Source organism: Megalobrama amblycephala, linkage group LG14 (genome assembly GCF_018812025.1).
Source record: "Megalobrama amblycephala isolate DHTTF-2021 linkage group LG14, ASM1881202v1, whole genome shotgun sequence".
Lineage (NCBI taxonomy): Eukaryota > Metazoa > Chordata > Actinopteri > Cypriniformes > Xenocyprididae > Megalobrama > Megalobrama amblycephala.
Window position 1 is genome coordinate 10,927,256 of NC_063057.1, and position 12,895 is coordinate 10,940,150.

The window sequence follows — 12,895 nt, forward strand, 5'->3', positions numbered from 1 at the left end:
TAATAATGAATGAATTGAATGGCTTGTCTTTTCTCTTCATAACTTTTCATGCTAGTTTTATTTTTATTTGCCTAAAGAGATCAGTATTTTTAGTTCCAATGTGGAAACAGTGTTATACTGATAACAAAGAGCAAATTCTGTATTAGAGAAGAAGGTAGTGGCTAAATTGCTTTTAAAAATGTAGGCCCAATCCTGAGTGTCCACTCACAAAATGCTGCATGGGAGCTTTGGTGCAGTGGTCTGTGCTTATCCTCAATATATATGTTGGAGCTGCTGGGATGCAAGTTCAAAGCCAGTCATGTCTTGATTGTGCACCACTGCTTTCTCATCTGTGGTCTTCTTCAAATTAAAGCAACATACATCAGATGTTCTTTCATACAAACAAACACAGATTGTTTGATAGAAATGATTGATGACACATTTTCTTTAACCTGCAAAAAATGTGAGGAACAAATTACTGCACTACAAAACAATAAAATGCAGTATGTGCTGTGAGGATAAACTCTTGTCTTTTATCTTGGTTCAAATCCCACACCATTTTTTTTTTAACCATATAAAACAAATCTCTTAATAAAACCCATCCAACAACACACTTTAACCCCTCAGACTCAGTGGCATAGGAGATAACACTGACTTCCAATCACGCAGGTTTGAGTAGTTTAAATCTCATTATTGTCAGTGTTAAATTGTAAATAATACTGTGGTTAAACTGAAAGTCTAAAATGTTTTTCAAAAACACTCCTGCAATGGTCACAAAATCTGTGGCTCAGTGGATGATTGTTTGCCTCTCATACATGAAAGACTGCGCTTGATAATGTTTTTCATTGTCTCAAACAAAGTAAACAGCTGTTCAACACAACAGAATCAATGGCTCAGCAGATAAAGTGTTGAACGTGAATCACGGAGACCTGAGTTCAAATCCCACTATTGCTTAGGTTAAACTGTTGTCATTATATCAAACAAAGTGGCCAAAAAGCCAGTTCTCAGCATGAAAGCTACAGTGGTGCTAGTGGCTAAACACACGTTCTCTGCTGATAAGGGTGCGCTGGAGACATGGGTTCAAATCCCACCTCAGCATGATGTCTCATCATTTACATTACATTGTTATCGATTGTTGTTATATTCAACAAAGTGCCCCAGACAGCATCACTCAATGTGAAAGCCACAGTGGTGCAAATGGCTAAACACACGTTCTCTGCTGATAAGGGTGCGCTGGAGACATGGGTTCAAACCCCAGCTCAGGATGTTGCTTTGTTCTACTTTATTGTCGGACACATACAGGTGAAATATAGTTGAAATAAGTTCCTTCACAACTCTCAACAAGAGATCTGTGGCTCACAGGTTAAGAGCGCTGCCTCACGGTTTCAGAGGTTGCTGGTTCGATCCCAGCCAGATCTCCGCGATACGAGTGAATGATGTGTGTGTGAAGGGGTGGGGATGAGTCGGGTCCCCCCCCTGAACCCCAACACGATGTCCAGCAGGGGTTATGCTTTTTGATACAATGAAAAAAAATTTAGCTGTATAAAAATTTTGGGCCACCATCCCTTCCCCACCTATTTAAGTTACCATTATTTGCTTTTTAAAGGGGTGAACCTCCAAAAAGAAAATGATGGTAACCTACATGTTTAGCACCAAACAACACACATTAGAAGTCTTACCTGTCCAAGAGCAGATGTCCATCATTACAGTGAATGTCTGTCCACACGTTCCAGAGCTCTGCTTCTGTTGACTGTACGCTCCAAACAACTCCCTTAACCTGTAGAGGATACACATAAATAAAGCAATTACTTCTAAACATCAAAATATTAAAGTTAGTCTAAATAGTTGATAAATGTAAGATGACTACTAAACATTCATATTTTGCACACAACCAGGCAGGAAACCAGGAACATGAAAGACGTACTTTATAATATGAACATCAGAAGGTGATTATTTCAAATCAACAATTAATTTGTTTTTTCTAATGCTCTGTCAGTGAGTTCAGCAAGAGAGCAGAATATAAACAAAGTCTGTGATAAAACTTCATAGAAGATGTGACTGCCTTCATACACGCTTAGAAGTCATTTAGCAAAGACTTTACTTTATCTGTTTTTTGTTTTTTTTAGTTCATGCGAATTTGTCTTTTAGTATTCGCGTGAAAACGCATTAAAAACAACACATTAAATTTGTCATAACACGAATAAGCGTCCAGCTATAGCATTTCACAAGACAGAATGACGTATGACCTAATTACTTACTTAAAATTAAATAGCAAGTGCAAAGAATAAGAATAATGCAAAAGAAATGCACTTTCTCTCTCTCTGTGTGTGTGTGTGTGTGTGTGTGTGTGTGTGTGTAGAGTTACTTACAGGTGAGTCGCGTGTCACTGGGCTGGAATACGTGTTGGAAAGTGACATTAAAATACTGTCACAAAGCTGTCATCTTCACGGTATGTACCTATTTAAAGCGGTCTACTACACGTGTAGTTGCTACAAAACAAACATCATGTTGTCAAGCATCCGACACTGTCAGACTGAACCTGTGGCCGCTTACGCCGCCTAGTGGAGCGGACGGAAAACCGCACTTCACTTTCTACCACACAAGTCGTATTAAAATTATAAAGCCTGCAGTTTCAACGTTGTTTCAGATTTGGTCAATGGCTATATTTCAAAAAGTCATACATGCTTTAACACATTCATACTTGAGCAAAAGACGATATATATTGTGTTAAATGTGTATAAGACAAATGACTCAAGGCTCCCTCTTGTGGTCAATAAAAGTTTCAATATTCATTAAAGGTCCCATTTTTCGTGGTTTTTTGAAGCTTTGATTGTGTTTATAGTGTGCAATATAACATGTGTTCATGTTTCGCGTGTAAAAAAACACAGTATTTTTCACATAATTTACTTATCTGTATACCGCTGTTTCCACTATCATAAAAACGGGCTGATGACTTCCTTGTTCTATGAAGTCCCTCCTTCAGAAATACGTAACGAGTTCTGATTGTGCCAGCGGTTCCTGTGTTGTGATTCGACAGCAGTTTAGCGCTCCTTGCCCGGAAAGGTCACGCCTCTTACCATAACGTGGCGATGCACGCGCACAGTGTTATTGTAAACATGTCTTTAATTTTACCCTATCAATTTGAGCCGGAATCAGACCCGGTGATTGGACTGCGGGATGAAAATAACAGCGTTTCGACGACATGGCGACAAACACACTCTACAAACGCAACTCTTGTGTATTCCTGTGGGCGGAGGTTAGTCAAAAAACTGTTTTAGTGACGTCATTAAAGAAGGAAGTAGAGGGATGTAGTCCAAACTGGCCGTTCGATGTAGGCGACTTCTGTTAAATAAAATATCTCGCTTGGCATTGAACTTTGAGCTTTAAAATTTTACAGATTTTATTTATACTCCAACAACAACATTACACACTAACTAAAGTTTGAAACATGGGATCACGAAGAACGGGACCTTTAATGAAACTGTAAACAAGGTGGCCAGTCATAGGTGAGAGTGAGATTTAAATTTCATGAATTTTAGAACAAATTTATAGTTTTGTCAGGGCTTCGACCAGCTGAGCAACATGGATCTACCAGTTCCAGTAAATGAACCGGATCAACTCTCAACTGATGGGGTAAAATATGTTATTAAACTCAAAAGCACATGCTCAAAGGTAAACGCATACAATCCATGACAAAAGATCTTCCAAGATTCTTTTAGTTGGGGAATGTGGATGTGAATTTGTTTTTGTTTATGCACATGGATGTGTACAATGATTTTGTGTTGTCTTTGTTTTCAGATTCAAGCAGCATTTATAGTAATCAGATGGATTCACCATCTCCTCCTTGAGGAGCATCTGGATAGTGAGCGGATCTCAATCCATGTCCTGATCTGAGTCTCTATCTGAAGTTCTGGCATATAGACAGAGGAGGGCGACAGTGAGCAGGGGAATGTATTCACCACTCAGGTGTTTCGGGGAACAGGCTGTAAAATCAGCCTAACTGATCTACACATCGACTACAAACATGTTAAGGCATTTTTTTAAGGTTAAACCATGGCCTACTGGCTGGTCAGAGGGATTGATCACTCTTCATGCAATTATTAATTATTTAATGAACTAAATATACTTGAATAAAGCATGTATCAGAATAAGTTGACATACATTATATGTAATCTACAAACTAATCATTGCTATAACAACTAAAACTTTTTTTTTATTTATTAATATAAGGGGCACAGGCATGAGATCAGATCAGTGTGTCACCTCCCCCTTGTGGACAATAAGTGTAACATTTAAAAATAGCAGTAGGTGCAAAGAGAAGCTGTTGTCTAATCCTGCTCCTGATGAGCCACTTTCCTGAGTTTAGCTCCAACCTAAAAATTAAAAACACCTGAAGCAGCTAATCAAGGTCTTTAGGGTAACTAGAAATCTCAGGCAGGTGTGATGAACTCTTTTTCTAAATTAAAAACTATTTGAATGTTATTTAGATGTTTTGTGTTTGAGTTTGAAAAATTAATTAAGTTCTTAATGACAATTATGAATGTATGTTTGATTCAAACTGGTTTGATTTAACAAAGCAATAAATCTGTTTAATCTGTTTCCATTAGGAAGACAGATACATGTTAAAGCTTTTAAATATGAATTTGAGATAAACAGAACATCTAAGAGACACAAAACACTATCACATTTCCGGTGGCTCAGGGAATTCATTAAAGCCTTGATTCAAATCATAAAATTATTAATTTTCCTCTTAAAGAAAGCTAATAATAAAACCACATCCAAAACACCCTTCACACATTTTCTAAATCAATTGATTTGGTGGCTCACGAGGTAGTGTTGTGTTTTGATCTTGGAGATCGGAGTTCAAATCCCACTATTGCTCATGTTAAATTGTAATTGATGCTGCAGCTAAATTAAACAAAAAAACACCAACGACAAAACCATATAAGCTGTGTGGCTCAGTGGAAGATCACTTGACTATCATTTATGACAGTACAGGTTCAAACCCCTCGGCTGCTAATATTTTTCATTATTTAAAACAAAGCTCTCAATAAAACCCCATCCAAAACACCTGAAAACACTGTAGACTCACTGGCTCAGCAGACAAAGCCTTGTGTTTTAATCTTGGAGATCAGAGTTCAAATCTCACTATTATGTTAAATTGTTATTGATGCTGCAGCTAAATTAAACATCAAAAAAACATCAATGTCAAAACTGCACAAGCTGTGTGGCTCAGTGGATGATTACTTGACTATAATTCATGACAGTCCAGGTTCAAATCCCACAAATGCTAGTGTTTTACATGATCTAAAGCAAAGCTCTCAATAAAACCCCTTCCAAAACAGCACAGAAAACGGCAAACTCAGTGGCGCAGCAGTTAATGCGTTACACTTTCGTCTTGGAGACCCAAGTTCAAATCTCACTATTGCTTATATTAAATTGTTATTGATGCTGCAGCTAAACTAAACATCAAAAAACACCAATGTCAAAACTGCACAAGCTCTGTGGCTCAGTGGATGATTACTTGTCTGTCATTCATGATAGTCCAGGTTCAAACACCACAAATGCTAGATTTTTTTTCATTATTTAAAACAAAGCTCTCAATAAAACCCCTTCCAAAACACCACAGAAAACGGCAAACTCAGTGGCGCAGCAGTTAATGCGTTACACTTTCGTCTTGGAGACCCAAGTTCAAATCTCACTATTGCTTATATTAAATTGTTATTGATGCTGCAGCTAAATTAAACATCAAAAAACATCAATGTCAAAAGCGCACAAGCTGTGTGGCTCAGTGGATGATTACTTGACTATAATTCATAAAAGTGCAGGTTCAAACCCCACAAATGCTAGTGTTTTACATGATCTAAAACAAAGCTCTCAATAAAACCCCTTCCAAAACACCAAACAGCTCCCCAGACTCAGTGGCGCAGCAGTTAATGCGTTACACTTTCGTCTTGGAGACCCAAGTTCAAATCTCACTATTGCTTATATTAAATTGTTATTGATGCTGCAGCTAAATTAAACATCAAAAAACACCAATGTCAAAACTGCACAAGCTCTGTGGCTCAGTGGATGATTACTTGACTATAATTAATGAAAGTCCATGTTCAAACCCCACAAATGCTATTTTTTTCATTACTTAAAACAAAGCTCTCAATAAAACCCCATCCAAAACACCACAGAAAACTGCAAACTCAGTGGCGCGGCAGTTAATGCGTTACGTTTTCATCTTGGAGACCCAAGTTCAAATCTCACTATTATGTTAAATTGTTATTGATGCTGCAGCTAAATTAAACATCAAAAAACACCAATGTCAAAACTGCACAAGCTCTGTGGCTCAGTGGATGATTACTTGTCTGTCATTCATGATAGTCCAGGTTCAAACCCCACAAATGCTAGATTTTTTTTCATTATTTAAAACAAAGCTCTCAATAAAACCCCTTCCAAAACACCACAGAAAACGGCAAACTCAGTGGCGCAGCAGTTAATGCGTTACACTTTCGTCTTGGAGACCCAAGTTCAAATCTCACTATTGCTTATATTAAATTGTTATTGATGCTGCAGCTAAATTAAACATCAAAAAACATCAATGTCAAAAGCGCACAAGCTGTGTGGCTCAGTGGATGATTACTTGACTATAATTCATAAAAGTGCAGGTTCAAACCCCACAAATGCTAGTGTTTTACATGATCTAAAACAAAGCTCTCAATAAAACCCCTTCCAAAACACCAAACAGCTCCCCAGACTCAGTGGCGCAGCAGTTAATGCGTTACACTTTCGTCTTGGAGACCCAAGTTCAAATCTCACTATTGCTTATATTAAATTGTTATTGATGCTGCAGCTAAATTAAACATCAAAAAACACCAATGTCAAAACTGCACAAGCTCTGTGGCTCAGTGGATGATTACTTGACTATAATTCATGAAAGTCCAGGTTCAAACCCCACAAATGCTATTTTTTTCATTACTTAAAACAAAGCTCTCAATAAAACCCCATCCAAAACACCACAGAAAACTGCAAACTCAGTGGCGCGGCAGTTAATGCGTTACGTTTTCATCTTGGAGACCCAAGTTCAAATCTCACTATTATGTTAAATTGTTATTGATGCTGCAGCTAAATTAAACATCAAAAAAACATCAATGTCAAAACTGCACAAGCTGTGTGGCTCAGTGGATGATTACTTGACTATAATTCATGACAGTCCAGGTTCAAATCCCACAAATGCTAGTGTTTTACATGATCTAAAGCAAAGCTCTCAATAAAACCCCTTCCAAAACAGCACAGAAAACGGCAAACTCAGTGGCGCAGCAGTTAATGCGTTACGTTTTCATCTTGGAGACCCAAGTTCAAATCTCACTATTGCTTATATTAAATTGTTATTGATGCTGCAGCTAAACTAAACATCAAAAAACACCAATGTCAAAACTGCACAAGCTCTGTGGCTCAGTGGATGATTACTTGTCTGTCATTCATGATAGTCCAGGTTCAAACCCCACAAATGCTAGATTTTTTTTCATTATTTAAAACAAAGCTCTCAATAAAACCCCTTCCAAAACACCACAGAAAACGGCAAACTCAGTGGCGCAGCAGTTAATGCGTTACACTTTCGTCTTGGAGACCCAAGTTCAAATCTCACTATTATGTTAAATTGTTATTGATGCTGCAGCTAAATTAAACATCAAAAAACACCAATGTCAAAAGCGCACAAGCTGTGTGGCTCAGTGGATGATTACTTGACTATAATTCATAAAAGTGCAGGTTCAAACCCCACAAATGCTAGTGTTTTACATGATCTAAAACAAAGCTCTCAATAAAACCCCTTCCAAAACACCAAACAGCTCCCCAGACTCAGTGGCGCAGCAGTTAATGCGTTACACTTTTGTCTTGGAGACCCAAGTTCAAATCTCACTATTGCTTATGTTAAATTGTTATTGATGCTGCAGCTAAATTAAACATCAAAAAACACCAATGTCAAAACCACACAAGCTCTGTGGCTCAGTGGATGATCATTTGACTATAATTCATGATAGTGCAGGTTCAAACCCCACAAATGATAGTGTTTTACATGATCTAAAACAAAGCTGTCAATAAAACCCCTTCCAAAACACCACACAACTCCGCAGACTCAGTGGCGCAGCAGTTAATGCGTTACGTTTTCATCTTGGAGACCCAAGTTCAAATCTCACTATTGCTTATATTAAATTGTTATTGATGCTGCAGCTAAATTAAACGTCAAAACCACACAAGCTGTGTGGCTCAGTGGATGATTACTTGACTATAATTCATAAAAGTGCAGGTTCAAACCCCATAAATGCTAGTGTTTTACATGATCTAAAACAAAGCTCTCAATAAAACCCCTTCCAAAACACCACACAAAACCGCTAGCTCAGTGGCGCAGCAGTTAACGCGTTACACTTTCGTCTTGGAGACCCAAGTTCAATTCCCATTATTGCTTATGCTAAATTGCTGTCATTAAATCAGACAAAGGGGCCCAAACGGCACCTCTCAGCATGAAAGCCATGATGGCGCTAGTGGCTAAACACATGTTGGTTGCGGACAAGGCTGTGATAGAGGCATGGGTTCAAATCCCACCTCGATCACACCCAAGAAAGACAGAAAGCTGTGGCAACAGAAAAGTACATGGGGTGGTACAACAAACAAGGTGCGTGGTGGCAAAGGCAGATATCTGGGACTAAAGACTAAAAACTCAAGAAAAACACAGCAAAGAGGGAAAAAGAAATTTCAAAAGCTTTTTTTTCCTTCTTTTTAAGCCTAAAGTGAAGCAGAAGCAAGACTTGAACCCAGGTCTCCTGAATCAGGCTTAGTTCTCATACCATGAGCTCTGACCACTGGACCACTGCCAACTCACACGAATGTTAGTACTTTTGTTTTATTTAAGGAAAACCCATAGGCACACATTAAAAAAAAAAAAGAAAAGAAAAATTAATCATTAAAATCAGACCTTAAATGCTATTTCTAAAAATAAAATTCAACAAAAATAGAAAAAAATAGATTTCAAAAGTGTCTAAAATTCTAAAATGTTTATTAAAATCAGAAATATTATTAAAACAATCAATAAAAAGAAAACAATTTAAAATATAATTAATTAAAATCTGTTAAAAGCGTCTAGAAAACATGAAAATATTACTGATTAAAATCAGAATTTAAAAACTTAGTGTCTAAATAAAATTAATAATGCAAAATGACATTACTGACAATGATATACAGCAGTAGAGCTAGCGGTGGTTAATTATTAATCATACAAACTGCAATTCTTGGCAAAACAAACAAATAGCCTGCAGTGATGCAAAATCCTGAACTTGGGTGAAGTTGGTTTTATATTCGCACATTCGGACATCCGTATTCGATAGCCTTGTTAATCACACTACATTGGACATTCAGTGGACATTCACAAGTAAATATGCCATTAAAACAATACTTGCCTTAATTAATGATTAAATCAATATCATGTCGCTGCTTAAAATTCGCAAACATTAATTTATTGCACATTTATTGGAAAGTCTGAATTTATCAGAAGTCCGAATATAAAACCAACTTTACCCAAGTAAATCCTGATGGGTGTAAATGAAAACAAATACGGCAGAGTATATTATACTTCAGGAAAGCTGAATCACTAATAATCTACAGTTCTTTTCAGTTCTGAAGGTTATAGAGTTCAAACTCTGTATTTCAGCATTTGCTGCAGGATATTGGACAAAATCAAAACAAATGTTTGTTGGTCCAGTAGAATCCATTTAGAGTGTTAAAGCTAAAATGAGATTTTCCTACACAATAAACAACAGTAATCCTAAAAAGACAGGTTTCCTGCACATGGACTGATCCCAGTCTTAGACTGTATATGATGGTTTTCATTAGAAGCAAAAGCACTGCAGCTCTACAAAACCATGAAGCAGCAGATCATCAAAGCTACACACGCCAACTGACTCTATTAATAAACGTCAGTAAGACTACAACAACAACAGAGACAGAAATCACGATTCCTTATTATTCTACTTTATAAGATTAATATCGATTCGTTCAAATCTTATAATGGTATCGCAAGAACTACTGATTCACTGGTTCTTCTAAAGCTGTCAGTGAGACAGAGTCTGTGACATAGAGGTCTGTGATGATAAACATCCACAGAAGATGCGACTGCCTTCATACATGCTTAGCTGTCAAACAACACTGTAATAGTTTCTAGTGTACTGGCTATTTTACAAAGAGAAATACACTGAGTAAGAATAAAAAGGACACTTACTGTTGAGTGATATTCAGCTGTCATCTGCAGAATCTGTAGGCTACTTTAAACAGTCCAAGCGTCTGAAGGTGCGTCAGACTGAACCTGAAGCCGCTTACGCCACCTAGTGTAGCGGATGGAAAACTGCACCTCAGTTTCTAAATTACGGGTTACGGTGCCTAGACTTTTGCAACTTATTTAAAGTTTGGTCACTGACTCAATTCCAAAACCTAATTCTAACCTAATTTTACACTTACATACTCAGGGAAAACACTGTATTTGCTGGGTTAAATAATGTCAAGTAAGTGATCGTCAGCTCCCTCTTGTGGCCAATTAGTGTTTGTTGATCAAATGAAGAACTTGCGGAAGCCAGTCGAAGCTGAGAGGACTTAGATTTGATTTGAATTTAATACATTTGAAAAAACAAAATCTATGATTTTATCGAGGTCTTGAGCAGCAAAACAACGTAAATTTAGCAGTTTCGGGTAAATGATCCAGATTAACCGATGCGGTAAGACAGATCAAATGTGTTGAACTCAACGGCACGCGAGTGTAAACATACAATACGAGATCTTTTGTTGTTTTGGGGTTCTCTATGTGAGTCTAAGCTGATGTTTATTTGTCTTTAGTTATTTAATATGATATAAATCACGTTTGTTCGCTGTTAAACAATGTTTGCGTGTTGCTGTGTTGGAGTATTAAGCAGATTTAAACAGCATTTATAGTAACTTGATTGATGATGTGGAACAAACGAGATTTATAACAATCATTATTAAAGTATCAAAATGACGACATATACTCTATAAACTAATGACTGACATTACTACTAAACTTATAAATTGTGTCTAATTGTGTCTTTTTACTGTTTAATATAACAGGCGCAGGAGTGAGATCTGATCAGTGTCAGCTCCCTCTTGTGGACAATAAGTGAATATGCATTAATATATTAAAACAGCAGCAGGAGCAAAGAGGGTTTTTACCTGTAGATCTTAGAAGCTGTATGCCGCTTTCCTGTCGTGTAGAGAATTAATTCCAGTGTGAATGTACCTTAATTCCTTAAATCGCCCCCTGAGGTTGGAAATGCACTGAAATATATACATTTACACACAGTAGATAAATTATATAATAAAGCAGTTAGTTCTGGAGATCTGAGAGCGCTGATATTCAGTCCAACAGATCTGATTGAGTGAAACGCTGTTGCAGGTCAAGGACTCAATAAGCAGATATTCAGATTAATTTAGATAGCACCAATCTTTTGGCATTTTAAAGGAATGATTTTAGAGAGCATTTTAACACTAAAAACATGAAATATGAACTTCTATGAAGAATAAAACTTCTGTCTGTCAATACTGTTGTTTAGCCATGTACACAAGTAATGTGAACTTCAAGCAGGGCATAAACAAAAACTGTAGTGGTGGAATAATTAAAAAGCTAATGATAAATTATCTGTCCTACAATATATAGAGCATATTCAGTTGTTTTTACTTTTTTAATGCAACATTTGGTAAATAACCTCTATTTTCCCCCCGCTATTAAATTACTTCTGTTGGAATGGATCTACAGCACTGCACATTTTGTCTCTTGTTGATCCAGTTCAGTTCACGCAGCTCTCTGAATACATGTTGATGGTCTGAATCAGATGTATTGAATTAGGGAGACAAAAATGAGCAGTGCTGAACTCAAGTATAGGTGTCTTCAGCACAGTGATGGGAGTTACCAGATCAGTGGGCGAGGCCATAACAGAGGGGCGTTTTCGACCGTGTTACCTGATTTGCTCGCATCACAGTGACGGTTGTGTTTAGGGGTGGGGTCAGGTAAGGGGTGTCATTTTCATTCATAAACCCCCACCAGTTTGAAAACACCATCAAATTTAGAAACTCCCACTTTTGTTCTGCAGAGACTCGCTGGACAAGGATAAAGAAATACAAGAGAACTGAATCATGGTCCCTGCACATGAGGACGAGTGTGTCATCTTCACTGAGTCCTCACTGATGAAGCCTTGTCTGTACTCATCCCTTCTCATCCTTCACCTTCTGATTGATTATTAATGTCTGGTTGAACTTGAGTAAGTCATCTAAACTAAGGTTGTTCATGTGCCTAAATATAATCCACAAAAACAAGAAGTTCCTACCGTCTGGTGTCCTGTCGACGGTGTGCCACGTCTCAAACGGATTGGCCATGTCCTCTTCTAACTCAAGGTGTTGGAGAATTTCTGTTTTAAGACACAAACATTTGTGAGTGGGAAAAAAGCACTCCACTCGACGCATGCCGCAGACACCTGCTGGTCAAAATGTGTAAATGCAAGTAAGAACAGTCCAAACATGACACTTTTTGCAAGGTGTTTAATCTATTACATGTATTCTACAAATCATTAAATACATAAAGTGTCTGTATAATCTGTCTGTTTTATTAATTTGTAAGGCTTGTTTTGTGTGTTTTTGAAAGGATTTGGTTAATCAGGTCAAATTCAGTTAACTATCGCTCTCTATTTTTCCATTATACACACAAGTTTGTCATTAAAACCAAAGCTAAATTATAAAACTGACCTGAGATCAGTTAAAACCATGTATTAGAATCTGGTTAGTGGTTCACCAGATCAACGCCACCTAATCACTGAAATGTTTCAAAGCTGGATGTTGTAATGAAGCCTTATTTAGCTGAAATCACATGACTTAG

The 12,895-nt window shown here is 37.3% G+C and overlaps 1 protein-coding gene and 1 long non-coding RNA gene across 12 annotated transcripts in view; one reads left to right on the plus strand and one right to left on the minus strand.

The window, feature by feature from the left end:
• Positions 1-12,895, minus strand: part of podxl (podocalyxin-like) — a 45,263-nt gene that overhangs the window by 28,339 nt on the left and 4,029 nt on the right. The window contains exons 2-6 of one of the 10 annotated variants that reach the window (XM_048155077.1): positions 12,351-12,431; positions 11,200-11,304; positions 10,241-10,343; positions 1,659-1,756; positions 209-336 (exon numbers count right to left, since the gene is read on the minus strand). The gene's annotated coding sequence lies outside the window, so the exon portion shown is untranslated. Of the gene's footprint in view, positions 1-208; positions 432-1,658; positions 1,757-2,348; positions 2,575-10,240; positions 10,344-11,199; positions 11,305-12,350; positions 12,551-12,895 lie in introns of those variants that run through there. The other 9 variants (XM_048155076.1, XM_048155075.1, XM_048155073.1 and 6 more) reach the window with 9 other exon arrangements.
• On the plus strand, positions 10,357-12,612 carry LOC125244819. Of its 2 annotated transcripts, XR_007179394.1 has the most exons (3): positions 10,357-10,730; positions 11,813-12,033; positions 12,117-12,612. It is a non-coding gene; the product is annotated as an uncharacterized LOC125244819 (long non-coding RNA). The 2 variants fall into 2 exon arrangements; XR_007179393.1 differs by lacking the exon at positions 10,357-10,730 and having other exon boundaries at positions 11,410-12,033.